Below are 18,970 nucleotides of genomic sequence, written 5' to 3' on the forward strand. Positions count from 1 at the left end.
GGTCGATTAGATCACTCTAGTTGGTATATTTTGGCATCAACATTTTGGCGCTAGAAAGAGGGCCTCTGCCAAAATCTCAAAAATTCCGATTAACAGCCATAATGATCTAATCAATCAAGGCCCAAAATGGTACGTACAAGATCAAAAATACCTTCAGAAACTACGACAATATGGAGACCACCCACCAGAAGGTGGAATAAGACACTGTTTGGCGTTAACCACCTATGCCGCTAACTCAACAGGTCACGAATAACCAGGGAGCAAGGACATCAAACCCCAAGAATAGCCAACTGGCGAAAATGATCAGAACAATGGTTGCACAGGTGGTGCAACAGAACATGGCTGAGCTGAGAAATCAGCAACCAACCACACAGAACCAGTTTAACCAGCCATGCTTAATCAATGTCACCCTAACAAGCTGGATTTCAACCAGCAACCAATTTGGTTCATCGGCACCAAGGGACGATTGGCACCCTTAACATCACAAAGTACACTTCGTTCATGAGCGTGAGTTCGGTGGGTAAAATAACCTTAGGAGACAACCAGAGAAACAACCTATGGGGGAAACCAAAGGTAATAGTCACCCAAGAGACGCTTGACCTGCCTAGCGATATCCCCAACGTCAACGTGCCAGTTTTACCTCACACCCAAGACAGGCTTAGTCCTTGCAAGCTCACCAGACGAGTCATGTGCATCAATCTGGCAATGACCGACATTCGGTTATAACCAACATTGTGAGCAATGCATTGACGAGCAATGCATTGACGAGCATGATAACACCTACCAACCTAGCTGTTGATAATCCATGGATTATACTATTTTGATTAGATTTTTTAGTCGGATTTCAGATACTTTTTAGTTCATTTTGACCTAAATTGCTACTTAATTCTTTATCTTTTGTGTTTCAGGCTAAAATGGACATTTTATGCAAATAAGGAGCGAATTGGAGTTTTTGGATTTAGAAGTGAGCGGATCTCAGAAGTTGGGAAAGTCTTGAAGCAGAGTGGATGCATTATGAAACTTGTTTCCATGAGAAGAGTGATGAAGATAGAAGATTCAAGCAAAGAAGCAAGCGGAGGGCAATTCTGTAAATTTAGAATTCCATATGAAGGTTCACCGCGGCGAAGAACAGCGAAGAGAGTTGCACACGAGGGATTAATTCACTTCTTCGCCACAGCGAGAATCCTTCTTCACCGCAGCGAAATCTGGGAATTTAAAAAACGCACAGTTTCATTTAGGCATCTGTTTTTAGGTTTTTGGTTGAGTATAAAAGAGGAACTTAGTCATTTTTGTCGAGAGTTCGGTTTTTCTTAGAGAGATCAGCTTTTTACATTTTCTTAGATTTGTTTTGGGCGATCTGTGATTGCAAAAAGGGTGAAGATTCGAGATTAAACCAATGGATTTGTCATTTGGGGAGATTTCTTATCTTTTCTCTTATTTTCATTATGTTGAACTTTGGATTTTTCATTTCTTTTATTGGTATTGTTGATTTAGCCATGAACTAACCTATTTTGGGTTAGGGTTTTGATGTAGTTCAGATTCTAATGGGTTAAAGAGTTGATGATTATTAATTTCATATGATTTTGCTTTGATTGTGTGATTATTCTATATTTATTGTTTTTATGTGATGAACATGATGAGATTGAGAAACAATTCATGTTAAGCTTCTTGGGTAATTACCATTGTAGTATTAAATGCTAGAGATATATTTAAGAATCAATGAAATCAATCTAGGATTCTTGTGCTTAATGAACTTTGAACTATTAGTCTTCATTTTGTTGGGTGTGGAAGTTTAATAGGAAATATTAAGGAAATATAGCCTGAGAAGGTATATTTTATACTTTAGAGAGTTCGATTTACAATCAATGCATGTGAATATAGAATTAGTATAATCCTTAGGATTAACCCAGAGAGTCCGAATGAAGTCAAAACCCTACCCATTTGTTTGAATTGATTTTATCCGTGTTTTAAATCTTGCTTTCATAATTTAGTTTGAATAGTTAGAAATTTTGATTTAGTTTAGTTTAAAATTCTCCCATAAATCCAAACAATTCGATTGCTCCAACTTTAAAACAGTAGAAAAACTTAGTGCTTAGCAACCAATCCTCGTGTGAACGATACTCACTCATCACTCTATTACTTGTGCGATTAGTATACTTGCTACATATTGCATGTTGTAGTAAACACGCATCAGCCATCATGATTCAACCTCACGCATCAATGTGCATAATAGAGGGGGCTCACAAGCAAAAGATTTGCGAACTCACCTGCTTGAGGTAAGGCTGAACAGAGCCAACCAGGGCAATCACAATGAAGACTTGCATTGGGTGCAGAAAATGCTTGATGATCTAAGACCCCACCAGAACAATGCAACAGAAGAAATAGTGAGCTCTCCCTTCACAGAGGAAGTTTGCTAAGCCCTGCTTCCCCAGGGATTCAGGGCACTAGAAAGTAAGTTCAACGGGAAAGGAGATCCCAGTGACCACCTTAACACTTTCAATGACCTGATGGAGCTACACTGGGTTTGTGACTTAGCAAAGTGTTGTTGCTTCGTGGTCACATTAGTTGGGGATTCCAAGAGGTGGTACAAGAGGCTCAAGGTGAACTCCATCAGTTCTTGGCAACAATTCTCCTTGATGTACTTACAGCAATTCCAAGCGAGGAAATAGTTCGCAATGCTGCTCAAATACTTAAGCAACATTCGTCAGGAGAGAGACGAAACACTGACTTCGTATTTAACAAGGTTCCAAAATGAGCAAGCAAAGGTCGCGGATGCACCCAAAGAGTCTATATGGACTTTGCTAATTGCAAGTATCAGGACACAAACAGAGTTGTAGAAAGAGCTCTAAAATAAAGATCTTGTGAGCTTGGCAAATTTTTACCAGATGATTGCAAAGCACTAGCGAGTAGAAAGATCGCTAGCAGCTTTAGACATAAGCTCGCCACAAAGAGCCTCAGACAGGCGACAAGGTCGCCCATCAAACAAGTGAAGGGGCCAAGACTGAACTAACAGGGATTGAAATAAGTCCCAAAAGAGATAGAGAACAGATAATACGGGGACAGGCAGGTCTTTCCATGATATGCAAAATACACCCTCCTCACACAAGATATAGCTCATATATATAAAGTCTCCGGTGAGCTTAAAAGATTGCCCACTCCATTAAGAATGAAGTGGGCTACGGGCAGTAAAGATCGGCACAAATATTTTTGATACCACTAGGACATCAGGCATAATACCAACGAGTGTCGGGCTTTAAAGGACACCATCAAATACATGATACGAAGGGGCCACTTAAAGGAATTTGTTAAGGAGGCACCAGCTTGCAAAAATACTGGCAAGCAAAATAACTAGGTCTAGCAAGCCCAGGCTAACTCCAACAATGAGGTCCTGGTAGGCATAATTTACGAGGGACCTGACATTGCAAGGAGCTTAAGGCACTCTCGCAAGAAATATGCTCGAGAGGCTAGAATAGACTCGGTCCCAGAAACAATAAGCTACGAATAGAAGAGGCAAGAGAGCAAGGTGGTAGGATTCACAATGCAAGAATGTGAAGAAACTCCTCGCCATAATCATGATACAATTGTAATCGCAGCCAGAATCGACAACGCCAAAGTACTAAAGGTAATGGTTGATAATGGAAGTGTAGCAAACATCATTTTCTTGGAAGCTTTCTAAGAGATAAGGTTCACGGAGAGAGACTTGAGGGCATGCCCATCACCACCCCATGGATTTATCGAGGATATCCTGGTCCCTAAGGGCATGATCGACCTATCCGTAACTCTGGAGCAGAACCCAAAATCAGGACAGTGATGGTAGAATTCATAGTGATAGACTGCCTAACCACATACAATGTCATCCTCGGAAGGACGATCCTAGATGATCTGAGTGCAATCACTTAAGTGCGCTACCAAACGATGAGGTTCCTAACTCCAAGTGGGGTTGTAATGATCAGAAGCTGCAGAAAGGAATCTCAGAAATGTTACAATTGGGCCATTAATGCTACACTAAAATGGCCTGTCCTGAGAACCATGGTAATTGCAGAGTCCGAGCCATATCCCAAAACTCTCGAGGATACAATAGATCCTTGTGTCCATAGGAAAAAGCCCATAGCAGGGCCAATATAAGAGCTGCGGAAATACTTGTCAGCGAGGAAGATCTAACTCGAGTATTAAAGGTTAGCAACAATCTAAGTAAAGAAATGGCTGACAGTTTGGTAGGGATTCTAAAGAAAAAGCTCGACGCCTTTGCATGGGTGCAAGCTGATATAGTGGGAATCAGTCCCAAGGTAATGTGCCACAAACTGAACATCGACCGAACAACTTGACCAATCAGACAAAAGAGAAGATCTATGGATGCAGAGTGCTCTAAAGTGCGTAAAGATGAAGTTGACAAACTCATGAACATCAACTTCATCAAGGAAGTGAAATACCTAAACTGGCTCGCCAACCCACTCCTGGTGAAGAAGTCGAATGGCAAGTGGTAGACTTGCATTAACTAGACTTGAATAAAGTTTGTTCGAAAGACAGCTTTCCACTACCCCAGATTGACCAATTAGTAGATGCGACAGCTGGGAATGCACTACTCAACTTCATGTATGCATACTCGAGATATAATCAAATCACGATGTATCAACCAGATGAAGAAAAAACCTTTATTACTGACTGGGGATTTACTGTTACAAGGTTATGCCATTTGGCCTGAAGACTGCTTGAGTGACCTACCAACGTTTGGTGAACAAAATGTTCGCCAAACAAATCGACGAGACAATAGAGGTATATATCGATGACATGCTCATCAAATCAAAGGTCACCAAAAGCCACATCGAGCACCTGGGAGAAATATTTGGCATCCTCACAAAGTATATAATGAAACTCAATCCTTTAAAGTGTGCTTTCGGAGCAAGCTCGAGAAAATTTCTGGGTTTCCTGATCAATCAGCGAGGTGTCGAAGCCAACCTAGAGAAGATTCAAGCTCTCCTAGACATGAAAAGCCTGACCAACATAAGGCAGGTATAAAGCTTGATAGGGCATGTGACCACACTTAGCAGGTTTGTTTCCTGAGCCACAAATAGGTGTTTACCATTCTTTGAGACCTTGAAGGGGAAGAAGGTTTTAAGTGGACAGAGGAGTGCAAGAAAGTCTTTTAGGAATTGAAGAAACATCTGGGACAGCCTTCTTTATTATCAAAGCCTATCCAAGGTGAGCCACTGCTGTTATATTTATTGGTATCTAAGTCCGTGATCAACACGGCTTTGGTACACAGAGAAAGGGGGTGCAGTGGCCGGTATATTATGTGAGCAAGAGATTTCTCGATGTAGAGACAAGATACCCCGAGATGGAGAAGCTTGCCTATGCACTGATTATCGCTGCTAAAAAACTACGACCCTATTTCCAGGCATACTCCATATATGTGCCGACAAACTTTCTATTGAGGAAGATAATCCAAAAGCCTGAGACATTGGGCAGATTGATCCAATGGACAATGGAAATAAGTCAGCACGATATTAAGTACATCCCGAGAATAGCAATCAAAGGTCAGGCTTTGGTAGACTTTATTTCGAAATTCTCCTATCAGTTAGAAGGAGAAGTAAGCTCGGGAGGGGCAAGCACCTCAAAGGAGAGCAAGCAGCAAATGCCAAAGTGTGACAACCTATGGAAGTGGACTCTGTATGTAGACGAGTCCTCAAATGAGAAGGGTGCAGGAACTGGGCTCTTGCTCAAAAGTCCAGAAAAGATCATGATCTAGGCCGTAGTCAGATTCGGGTTCGCCGACTCCAATAATGAGGCTGAGTACGAGGCATTGTTCACGAGGATCCGCCTCACCAAGGAAATAGGGACAGAGTCCATCAAGATCTATAGCGAATCCCAGCTCGTAGTCCATTAGATTAATGGGGAATATCAGGCAAAGGAAGATAGAATGGCATCTTATCTCTGTCAAGTGAAATCTGAGCTTGAGCAGTTCAAACCTTCACTATTCTTCAGATCCCAAGGGAGAAGAATTCAGTAGCCGACGCTTTAGCTCGCCTAGCCTCTACAATGAGCCAAGAGAAGACTGATTCAATACCTATTAAGTTCCTCCCAAGTCTAAACACCTCCGCTCCATAGGAATCAATCTTAGTGACAAGTCAGAGATACAATTGGATAGATGCAATAATTGCCTACCTAAGAGATGGAACAATACTTGAAGGGAGAAATGAAGCCAAAACACTCCACACAAAGTCAGCTTGATACACACTCATCAATGACAAATTGTATAAGTATCGGTTCAATTCACCATTATCGTGGTGTGTTAACCATGAAGATGCAGACTATGTTCTGAGAGAGTTCCATGAAGGCATTTGTGGGAACCATGCAAAAGGCATATCTCTAGCATACAAAGTGCTTCGTCAGGGTTATTACTGGCCAACAGTCTTTGACGGTACAACAGACTATATGCGCAGATGAGACAAATGCCAAAGGTTCGCAGATGTTCTGCGAGCTCTACCCTAGGAGTTAACTATTTTGACAAGCCCCTGATCCGTTTGAAATTTGGGGCATCAACCTAATAGGCCTTTTACTCAAGGAAAAAGGGATGTTAAGTTCGTAGTAGTCGTTATGGACTACTTCACTAAGTGGGCAAAAGCTGAGCCTTTAGCTATCATCATGTTGAACAAGCTAAAAGATTTCATCTACAAAAACATCATTTATAGGTTTGGAATCCCCCACACTATAATAACCGACAATGGAAAATAGTTCGACAGTGAGGACTTCATATTTTTCTACGAACAGCTTGATATTAAGAAGCGCTTTGTCGTTATTTATCGGCCTTAAGCCAATGGTCAAGTGGAGTTTGTGAACAAAGTTATCAAGCACACCATTAAGAAAAGGCTCAACGCCTTAAAGGGAAGATGGGTCGAAGAATTGCCCGAGGCCTTATGGTCTTATAGAACAACAGCCAGAAGCTTGATAGGAGAAACCCCGTTCTCTTTGTCATACTGGTGTGAAGAAATGGTCCTAGTTGAAGTGGGGATTAGTTCATTCTAGAGGGAGGTTTTCAACGAAGAAACAAACAAAGATCTTCTTCGCCTGAGGCTAGACCTAATCGAAGAACATCAGGCCAAGTCTCAACTAAGGCTCGCCTCATACCAGCAATGAGTCAGATGATACTTTAACACCAAAGTCAAGAAAAATGACTTTGAAATGGGTGACCTAGTCCTCAGAAAGGTTGTCCAGGGTAAACAAAACCCTAACTTAGGGGCACTTTGACCCAAATGGGAAGGTCCATTCAGGATCTACAAAAAGCTTGCACCAGGGACCTTCCACCTAGAACCTGGAACGCTGAGCATCTGCGAAGTTATTACCAATGAGCAGCTCGGGCTCCACTCGTGTTTTATTTTCTTTTAAACATTTATTATACGGTTGTTTATGGCTAAAAGATTCTATCAATAAAAAGAGGTATTGTTCATAAACTTTTCTTTGTTCGTTATCTTTTATTTACTTATTGTTTATCATTTATCATTTATTGCTTCAAGAATCACAACCTACGCGATCGTATCCAAAAAACTCAGAGTCATAAGTTTAGAAAAAGGCAGCTTAGCTCAATAAGCCATGCTAAAATCCAACTCATTAAGGGTGAAATTCCCCAGATCGATGAAGTTACACTTGGAAAAATCCAAGTAAAACACGTCATAGGAAATCAATCATAAGCCAATGACCAAAACTCGAGATGGACAATGAGTTTGAAGTCATAGTTGTCGCATAAGATTTCCTCATGCATATTCAAAGAGTTCCTCAAGAACGAGCTATGCATAACTTGGAACAAATTCGATTTTTTTAAGACAAGTCCAATTAGGACGATCGTACCGACTCTGCAAAAATAAAAAATTGCTCGACAAATTTATGCAAAAAATATTTTTCATTGATTAAGAGTTTAGTTACAAACTAAACTTAAAAAAAAAAATACAAAAAAAAAAAAAAAAATAAGAGAGAAATTCTTCTAAGCAATTGGAGCATCAAAGGGCTTGCACCAATCTAAGCAGAAGTTTCCTCAACAATAGGAGTCTAGCCAGCCTCTTCGAGGGTGAGAGTTGGGACATCTTGTGGAGGCTCAACTTGGGGAAGGTTAGCAACAATTAGGGGGAGCATAGCCAGGGGAGTCGGATCCTTGACTTCTTGCTTTAAGCCAGTTTCCTCCTAGCCCTCACCATTAGGCTCGGAATCATTCAAGTAAACATAGGTGTAACACCTACTGAAAACTAGTACAATGCATGCAATTAACAATGGAAAATTGGGCCCAAAATGTTTCTTTTCATTACAATTCACATGTCTTTTATACACAAAGGTTACTGTTTACAAAAGTGCATTTTAAAAGACAAAATAGGGGAACAGTGTAGCTATTGCTCCTCGCGCGCCGACGCCCCTCCAACCGCATCATCACCTAGAACCTGCATCCACAAAGGAAAATAACGGGGTGAGCACAAATAATGCTCAGTAAGTAAAACTCTCTAACGTTGCTCACCGTGTGTGACTCTTAATTCTTTCCTTTTCTAATTCTGTTTATTCTGTTCTAATAACATCATGGCTCATCTTAACGGAGGTACGACCGGATGGCGTTCACACAGCACCATCTCACTCTTATGGCTATGGGTGGAATTCACACAGTACCAACCCTTTTAGTGACTACCGAGGGAGGATCACAAAGCCCAACTCGGTTCCTCCTAACTATCGGGTGGAGATCACCTAGCACCTACCCGTTCCTCATGAAGTTTTGGGTAATGATCACCAAGCATTTACCCGTCTTAGTACTATCGGGTGATGATCACAAAGCATCAACCCGCTTCTACTAGGCGTTGGATGATGATCACAAAGCACAAACTAATATCTCTTAACTAATCGGGTAGTGGTCACAAAGCATCTCATTCTATACTCATTGGGTGACGATCACTAAGCATCGACCCATCTCTCCAAGGCTATTCGGATGATGATCACAAAGCATCAATCCGATTCCCCTAACGGTCGGGTGATGATCACAAAGCATCATCCCAACTATACTACTCCTCTAACTCATTCTATTGTAGCATTTTTCAATGCTCTCTACCTTAGAGTAATTTACCCACTAAGCTCTTATATCAAGGGGTATTTCTATACACAAAGTTCCCTACTCTTTCTTAGGTCACGTGCAATGCATTAACAATGCACATGGATGATTTATCTCTACAATGCACTTGTGAAATGCAAATGCAAGTTGCAAGAATTAAGGTTCATTACTCACACAAACCCTATTAGGCATTTCATCAAACAAATCACTGTGCACTATAAGACTCTATCATAGCCATGAATCTAAAACTTCCTAACCATCCAAAAGGGGGAAAAACCCCTTCCCAAAGCCTAATAACTGTCAAATAAAACACTTCCAAAAAGGTCCAAACCCCCTTCAAATCCATCTCAACTACCTTGCCAATCCAAACAACATTTCTCATATTGCAAAGATAAACATTCACAAAGCATAGAAATCTCTATTTAATCCTTCATACATGCCATATTACATGTATATCACATACATACATCAAGTCTATCAAAACCCTAATCAAGAAATTTCATAAACTCAACTTGGGGTGGGGTTACTTACTTGCTATGGAGAGACTTCACCAAATTTCTTTCCAATGGTTTCGTGCTATTCTCTCTACTCTTAACAAAAGAATAAAACCCTCAAAAACCAAAATGAACTAAAATCTACAAATCACACAACTTAGGAGAATACCTTACCTTAGGAAGCCTTAGGTTGCTTTCTATACCCCAAATCACTTCAATCCCTTGGAAAACCTGATCAAAAGAAAAAGAGAAGTTAGAGGAGAAAGAATGAAGGGTTGCGTTTTTGGAGAAGAAGAATGAGGGTTCTTTGATTATTAATTCCTTTAAAGAAAAATAAAACACACATCATTCCCATTTTGCCCTACTTCTTTGGGAATTCCCTCTATATCCTTTGATTCATTACAAACTCACCCCCATATCAACATATTCTCCATGAAAAATCCTTACAATAACTCCCCACTTTTCCTGCTAATTAGGGGTAGAATGGTCAAATTGCCCTTAGGGAAGAAAATGTCTAAAACTCAACCCAACAGAGAAATCGGCGTCGCCGCGGCGGAAGAAATTATGTCACCGCGGCGAAAACCGTCTAGAGAGTTTCCGGTGGTTTCAACAAATCTTCGCAGCGGCGAAGATTATTCTTCACCCCGGCGAAGCTTGGTTCACTAAGATTCTTCTATTTTCAACCAATTTCAGGGCAACATTCAACATAACACTAAACAAACAATAAAAACAAATAACAACTCGATTAAGGGCGGGAAAGAGGAAACAATAACAACGTACCTCAAATGGGGCGTTACAATAGGCCATCCCTTAAGCCTCGACCTCATTCTTGTAGACTTTTTGATAGGACCATGGCAGAAAGGAGAAGTCAATTAAGGGATGAAACTTCCCATAACTTCTACACAAGGAAGACTGATGTGTCCCAAGCTCGTTAGTGACAGCCTTGTTCAACTCCCTGATTTGAAGCCTAAGTACTCATTTTCAACCATGGCTTTCTGTCGACCTTCGCTTATGGGCAAGATCGAGCGAGACCTATTGAAATTTGCCTCCCAATCCGAGGCAGTTTTCTAAACCGAGGTGAGCTTAGAATTTAACTTATTATTGGCACCTCGCTGTTGTGCCAACTCTTCTCAGCCGACCACCTCAGTTCAACCTTGGCCCAAGTAGCCTCACTTGCCTTAATTTTGTCAAGGAACTCCTTTTCTGTTAGGAAACGACCCAATTGTGCAGTGAGAAACAAATTTTTTTTTTTTTTTGCAAAACGGATCGTCTTAGAACCCAAATCAGGGCACAGAAATTACAAGTTTATGTATATAACAAGAATTGCAGAAAATAAATTAAAGTTGATTCATACCCAGTTGGAGGCTCCTCCAATATTGTCTCTAAACTTGTTGCTACCGATCCAAGTGTAGGATCGAACCCAAGAAGTCCACACGAAGATAATCACAAAGAACCAAGAGGGATTTGCTAGATCCTCCTTGGTCTTAAGAAATCAAGAAGAAGAAAAGAGAAATATTTGATTTTTCAATCAAACAGTGAAAGTGGCGTGGGAGAGTGTGTATAGGCTACTGTGTGTTTTCTTTTAATTAAAAGAATTATATTATCAAATCACACACACACACTTTCTTTTATAGGCAAACTAAGTAGCCTATTCCATATGGAATAGGCTGGGCTCCAACCAAACACCCATGTTCCAAACACCCCCAATTAGATATTTATTTTATTTCATCATTATCTTCTATTAAATCAATTAATAATATTTTAATAATATATATATATTAACATTTTACAATAATGATAATTTATTTAAATATATGCGAACACATATTTAAATGTAATTTCACTTATTTAATTTTTTTCTGATAAATTAAATAAAGGCTCGACCTCAGCAAATTTATTGCACTATGAATTACCAAATACCCTTCACCCAAAAAGAAAAAACACCCTCTTTCTTCTTGGCTCTTAAATTTCTTATATGTGTGTGACCCATAGGCCCTCACTATACCGGCAGTGTAAGTATCACGATAACACCAATTAATCGTCTCAAATACACTGACCAAGATTGGCCCCTAGCAAGGCATCATGGCCACCTATGATTCAGATTCAGCAAAATAGCTACCTGTCAATGATATGGTTGCGTATAATTCGATCCTTTACCTATTGTATCTCGACGAGACGAAGGCATAGAAATATGTCAACCTCCGGTTACTCTCGATATTCTGTATTCAATTTCTGGACCAATGACCTGTATTAAAAAGGATAGAGCAACAAACTCAATCCCACTGTGGCCACAATTTTAGTGCATTGCCTATACTGAATTGCGCATAAAGATAACTTCCCCCATACCCGAGAGTGATGAATCCTCTGTCAATCCACCATAGTCTTGATACACTCCTTGATGTAGCCAATCACCACCGTATTGACAGCTCTAAATAGAAATGCGTTAGGCTAGTGTCAAACTGCACCAATCGGTGCACAAGGCACTCTGGTGATCTCAAGGCTAAGGATCACATGCACCACCATTCGTTAGAGGATTTGTCCATAGACACTAGGGTTACCATCCATATGGAATCCTTGGTGGTAGTCAGTGAACTTACTATGGTATATCTGCCTATAGCAAGCACCCATGTGTTGAACCAGGTTGTCACAAATAACCGTTACAAGTGGATCAGTACTGCCTTTCGACAAGGGTCGTTCAACATTTGATAGTCTTACCGTATTATCTGTGCCTTACTTTAGAATAATGTTTGGGTATGGACGTTTCTAGAATGGCCACCATATGTGTCATAGGATTCTCACTATCAAGGTTTGAAACACTTGATACCCTCGTCACAGTTCTACCATTCTAAGGCATATATCAATACATATTGCAATAATAATGATTTACCAAATAGAATAAAATTCTTTTATGATTAATGAACATTATTACAAAGAGTCAATTCTACAATAATTGTGGCTCTAGGGCATCTACTATAACCCTTTCCTACCCCAAATGTTTCCATTTCCTCCTTAAGCCATCAAGCTAGCCTGCTTCGCATCCTTTCTCCTTTTCTTCTTACTCGGCCTTAGCCAAGGCATCCTCTTTAAGTGTTTCTGCTTCCTACCATCCTTGATGAGTGCTCTCCAATGTGGGATAACACCCATCATAGATGAGCCTATTCGCCACACAAGCGTAAGGCTATCATAGTGTTGAACGACCCATCATAGATGAGCCTACTTGCCACACAAGGGGGCTATGATAGATACACAGAGAAGGGGGCTAACTACTGGTACCTTCGCCATATAGCTACACACCCAAGCCAGCAACTATGGGGGAGACAAATCCCTAACACTCACAAAAGTTTACGGGGTGATGGCATCTCTAGCTGCGGCGGCCCTAATATTGATGTGCCGAGGGAGTTGGTCGATTAATGCATCGACCACAGCTTGAGCTGCCTCATCCATCTTTGCGCCTCCATGCTAAGGAGAGCTTGGTTTACTTCCCAGTTTGCCCGTGGGAATGAATTTTTTCTTGGCCAAGTCCTTGGCCGCAGATTTCTTTGGGTCGTCTGCTTGCCTTATGACCTCCTTGCCCGAGCTACCCTATTGCTCGACCATTTTCTGTTTCTCCGAGCCCCCTTGAGGCTCATTCATTTTCTTCTTGCCAGAGCCCTCATATTGCTCCGACATCTTTTTCTTGCCCAAGCCATCATGTTGCTTGGGCGCTTTCTATTTTCCCGAGCCTCTAGTTGGCTCGAATGCTTTCTTCGCTAGCCTCTTTTGAGGCTAGGGGGCACATTTCCCTCCAACTTCTTTGGAGGCAATTACGAGCTTTTTCGCACTTGGGTCTTCCCCAAGCTCACCCTCGCTTCACTTCATACCAACAACATCAATAGGTTGCTTCTTCGCCAAAGCAACAGGCGGCTTCTTTGTAGCCTCGAAAGCTTCTGCCTTGTTCTTCAGGCCCTTTGGTTTCTCAGCCCACATTTTTGTGAAAGGAGAAGCAAACAATCAATGACCTACCTACACGAAAGAAAAGAACTCGAGCAAGTGAACACTTTACCTTTTTCAAGGATGGTAATAAAATTGGTGTTATCCTCGCAAATGTTGTATGCCCTCAAGCGAGGAAGTGAGATAATCTCATTGATGTTGCACTCCTTATCGGAAAGGTCGTTGAAGAGCTAAAGCCTCTGTAAGCTCGCAGCGGGGAGAAAATTTAGCTTGATGTTAACTGCAAAGCAAAGAAGTTTGGTTAGTTCATCCATCGAGCTTTAAAATGCTCTTCGTACACACTGGGGTCAAAGTCTTACTAGCTTTCGAAGCAAAACGTCGGCCTCTCCGGCCTCATAAAAGAAAAACTAAGAGTCCCAATATGGGACCTTCTTTGGAACGTCAACCAGCCCGTTGAAACTTACCTTCCTCGCCTTGGAGAGGTAATATGTCTGGTCTTGACCCTTCTTTAATCTATACAAATGGACACGTTCCTCAACAGATGGCTCGCCCAACTCGGCTATTTGGTATGCTATGTACAAACCTATAATTATGACGTATGAGTTTGCAGACAGTTGGAGAGGGACAATGTCGAACCGTCTCAAAATGCTATCTATGATATGGTGACCGGGAATAGACATCCCATACCTTAGAAGAATCTCAGAGATAGCCACCCAGCCTATAGGGGGATTCTTTCGGGAGAAGCCTCCTAGAACCCTCAAGTTGAGTTGAAGTGCATAAGTCTCATTTACGTGCCAAAGATCCTCAGCATTAATCGAGGATCACGATTCCTTCAATGGCCTGTAAACTGGAGATCTCCTAAACTAAGCGACCTCCACATAAGCATGGTTGAACGAGCCTATCGTGATAGGGTCTGAGCTCCATGCGACAATCTTCTCGAAAACCTTAGGGATTGTGCCTCCAAAGACTGTCGAGCCAGCAGGGGAATCGAACATGCGATCAATTGTGTGGCTGCTTGACTTAGACATGACTATAGCCCGCCTTTAGGTACCTGAAACAGAAGCAAACATGTGTCAAAGCTCGAAAAACGGTTCCAGTTCTAGTTCCAAATTTCAAGGAACGACGGTTCCGGTTCTGGTTCCAAATTTCAAGGAACCATCGGTTCCGATTCTGATTCCTTCAAAAAGTGTAGGGTACCCAGAACCGAACACCCCTAACATAGCCGTCAATCTACATTGAAACTCGACCCTCAATTCGTTAAGCAATCCCAACCCTTGGACATGGCCACGCATCAATCATCCGTGAAGGGCGATCAATCGTCAGACTACCACAATCATAACCATCATCATACATCAGCTCAACTTTGCACGTGGACAGCTGTAGTCGCCCATGCACGATGAAAAGCAACTGCCAAAGGCTGCCACATTTAATGCGACATGACCATGTGGAATTTACACGAATACCCTTTCTTTTCAAATTTCGAGTTTGTTAAGAATGTCATAGAAGAGAAAAGGTCAAGTGTTGAGTACATCGAATGGGAATGAGTCCGACTCACAAAGCTCGACCTAATCTACATTCAGTGCCCTACTGATGAATACGGAGCTTGACATCAAATCAAGCAGCAGCGAACACTAGGTGGCAGATGTTGTGTGTGATTTTTCCTTCAACCTCAGAGAATGCGAGGTTATACGTCAACCTAGAACAAGCCCAACTCCACCAATTGTCCGATCCAGCATAAGCTCGTCGAGTCATAGCTCGACCTACCATAAGCTAGTCGTGACCAATCCTTACAGTTGTTCAACCAATTCACAAATAACTTTAGGTCTTGGATATCTTGGGAAGGATCAGATCAACATCAATCTTTGCACAATCATAGCGCCCAATCGCGAGAATATCGGAGTTGCGTTTCAAACTTAATTGTAATCCCTTTGTTTATGCTCTTTCCTTTTTACACAATCTATATATAAACCCCCTCCAATGATGAGAAAGGGATAAGAAACTTATTCTAGGATTGTCATTGTAAGCTCTCACAACAAATACACAAACAGTGGACAAAGACTTAAGAGTTTAACTCACCAAACCACTTTAAAAACCTCTTTGCCATTTACTTCACTGAATTTATTCAGTTCTAGTCCTAACAAGGTTTATCGGATCACTCTAGTTGGTGTATTTTTACATCAACAAGTTTATTTTAGAAGACATTTCACTATATTTGGTAGGGGTGCGCCATGCCCTTGCAACAGTGCAACACATGGGCGACGATTGAGGAACCCAGTAGCAAGCTACTGTAGTGGATCCTCCCCAGAAAAAAGTAATTTAATATCATGTGGGACAATGTCCCACGTATCAGATATTAAACTGATAAGAACAGATACTACACTTGATCTTAGCCAAAAGGCCGAGAAAGGTATGCCTTGTTCTATGGCTCAATTGTTCTTTTATAGCTCTACTCTGCATTGTCTCTTCTGTTGCTTAAACAATGTGGGAGAAACTAGGCCAAACATTGGTGCCTTTATTTACGCCAATTCATGCATGATTTTTTTGATTTATTATTCTGCTTGTTTAGCAATAATATAAAAGCTCTTTTTCATTAATTAAATACTGAAGTAGTAGTCGCTGATTTTCTGCTATCAGTAGAGTGACTTTGATTTCTTTCACCAGAACTGATTTAAGGAATTTTGTTTAGGCAGCACTGCTTAACGGGACTTGAACTTTCTAGCTATTGCTAACTATTAGATTTGATTTAAGTGAAAAAGAATCAAGTCTTTCATCTGTTATTTATTCAGCTTAAAAGCAAATTACAAGAGTTATTACATATATTTCACATCCAGTAACTATGGTTTACTCAACCATAGTTGTACAGCTGGCAATTAAGCTAACCATCATAACAGAAAATAACTACTACAGTAACTATCTAAACTAATTACTCACAATAATCCAAGAACAAACAAATTTCGGATTGCAAAAAGTACCCATCAAATGACATGATAAATGTTGGCATGGTTAAAGCATTCAACAAATGATCCTTCAATAAATCTGAAACAGAAACAGTGTATGTTTGCAGTTTTAACAAACAGTTTGGATACTCCACTTTTATTTTATGGTCAAGCACAATAAAACATTGTTAGCTCTTTGTTTGTGATGCATGTAGACAATTGCTCTGGAAAGATGACCTGTTAAAGTAATCATATATGAATATCCAAATGTTAAAGCATTCAACAAGTGAACCTTCAATAAATCTAAAACAGAGTATGTGTGGAGTTCCATCGCCAAGTAAATCAAAGTTGCGTAAAAATCAGGTGTGACCATAACCCACGTAAATTAAGTTTGTTTTTGGTCCACAAAACAATTTTTATTACAAGAAAACTAAACTAGATTTGTTAAGGAGTTGCACTCAAAGAGTACAAGTACAACTTTGAGCCAAGCCAAGTATCTGGACACTCAAGCTTGGTTCGGACACTCAAGCTGGGTTCGTGATGAACAGTGTTAGGTTCAAGTTCGAGTTCGTGCCAAGCTCATTCGAGCTTGAATACTTGGGCTCGAGCTCACGAGTATGGGTGGGTACTCGAGCTCAAATGAGCTTGAGCTTCAAGTTTATTGTGAGAAAGGGGCTGTTTGTCATTTTAAAAACTTGAAAGTAAAAAAAAATTACAAAACTTGCAATTTGGTCCTCTGAGCGCGATAGGCTTACAAGCCTATCGAGTCAAGCTTTGCCGTGATCAAACTAGGCTCGACCCTTTAAACGAGCTAGTCGAGCTCGACTCAATTGACTTCGAGCTTTTCACGAGCAGAGCTCGAGTAACTCGCGAATTATTCGACTCGCTTCTCATCCCTAAGTACAACCCCTCCAAAAATAGGTGTATGCCGCTACAAGTGGCGAGCACACGGTATTCTTTAGTAAAAGGCGAAAGAATAGTTCACTTGGTGGCTCACAACACGGCTCCATGATTGAAATAAGACATTTCCTGCATTTTATATTTATAAAGTTATGGGTGATGGTTTTTTTTAGCCCATGTGGGAGTGGGACTATATCTTCATTTATTGATTCTCCCATAAGCTCATTAAACAATAATCTTTCCAAAGCATCATTTGACTATGCCAAGCAGCTGTAGAACTCGATATCTTAACTCACTAATATAAAATGCTCCTGCTGGTAGAGTCAGAAACAGAAATTTTTTGTTTAATTACGCCTTATTACTTGCCTGCAATCAATGCGAGGAGTTAAGTAAAAGTATGGCGACCAATTTTTCTGGGTAAATAATCTCCTGTGAAATTTAGAGTGGAAGTTGAACTAGATTTGGAAGGGGTGTGCCGGGCCCTCGCTATAGTGCAGCACAAAGGCGACGCTTGAGGACTCCTGTAGCGAGCTACTGTGGCGAGCCCTCCCCCATACAAAAATAAATTTAATATCATGTGGGACAATACCACGTATCAGATATTAAACTGATAAGAACAGATACTACACTTGATCTTAGCCAAAAGGCCGAGAAAGGTATGCTTTGTTCTGTGGCTCAATTGTTCTTTTATAGCTCCACTCTGCGTTGTCTCTTCTCTTGTTTCATCAATGTGGGAGAAACCAAGCCTGACTTTGGTAGGATCATGACTCCTTTATAAACAAGAAGTAGTACCTCTATAGCTTGATCCTGTAATCCAAATTCTTCTTGTTGTTTCATTACATTTTCAACAGCCAAATAATTAAATAGAGTCTAAAATTAATATTGTCTTATATTATTATATTACCACTTTAATTCTGATAGCTTAGGCTCTTAAACATGGAAGTTATCCTGTTGAATCAAAAAAAAAAAAAAAAAAAGGACATAAAAGATTTTATTACCAAACTTTATTCATCAACATAACCCATCAACTACGCAGAACGTATACATAACGCGATCAATTCTTGCCGCAATGGCTTGTTGTACATGAATCCAAACACTTCTCCACTTTCTCTTTCTCTGACAATAACAAAACAAAACAAAATAAAATAAAATTAGTTCTATAAACAAATAAACCGTGAAAATATTCTGAGTTTAACTTTTTACCTCCGGGTTTAGGAAGGTTTTCTTTGGTCATAAGACTGGAACACATGGAGGAGACACAACCAACGTTGCAAAAGTCGTTGCTGTTTAAAAAGGCGCCACGCCGCTTTCACGCAGACATTCCTTTTTGCAGGATCCAGCACAATCAGTAGGACCAGTTATAATTGAAAACATACAACCAATTAAGCAAAAATGGTAGCATTTCGTGAAATTGGCTACAGATTGCCCAGCAAGAACACCCAACACTAAACAAAGGATTAAAAGAGACTTGACTTGAATTGTCTCCATTTTAATCGATGTCTTTAGTCTTTAAATATTTTACCGCATAGCAAATTTGTGAGACTGATTTATATAGGACTTTTCATTAGCTTTCTGTCTATAATTCCAATTGAAACATTAATAATTGGATCGTAAATTATGGTATAAAAACATTG

At 40.5% G+C, this 18,970-nt stretch overlaps 3 non-coding genes across 3 annotated transcripts; all 3 read right to left on the reverse strand.

Moving 5' to 3' along the window:
* Window positions 1–15,716: 15,716 nt before the first annotated feature.
* Window positions 15,717–15,911, reverse strand: LOC116123730. Its single transcript, XR_004127077.1, has one exon. It is a non-coding gene; the product is annotated as a U2 spliceosomal RNA (small nuclear RNA).
* Window positions 15,912–17,328: 1,417 nt separating this feature from the next.
* Window positions 17,329–17,442, reverse strand: LOC116123750. Its single transcript, XR_004127096.1, has one exon. It is a non-coding gene; the product is annotated as a U5 spliceosomal RNA (small nuclear RNA).
* Window positions 17,443–17,801: 359 nt separating this feature from the next.
* Window positions 17,802–17,996, reverse strand: LOC116123731. The gene has a single exon (XR_004127078.1). It is a non-coding gene; the product is annotated as a U2 spliceosomal RNA (small nuclear RNA).
* Window positions 17,997–18,970: the final 974 nt, after the last annotated feature.

The sequence above is a fragment of the Pistacia vera genome, unplaced genomic scaffold, assembly GCF_008641045.1.
Source record: "Pistacia vera cultivar Batoury unplaced genomic scaffold, PisVer_v2 Contig144, whole genome shotgun sequence".
NCBI classification, from domain to species: domain Eukaryota; kingdom Viridiplantae; phylum Streptophyta; class Magnoliopsida; order Sapindales; family Anacardiaceae; genus Pistacia; species Pistacia vera.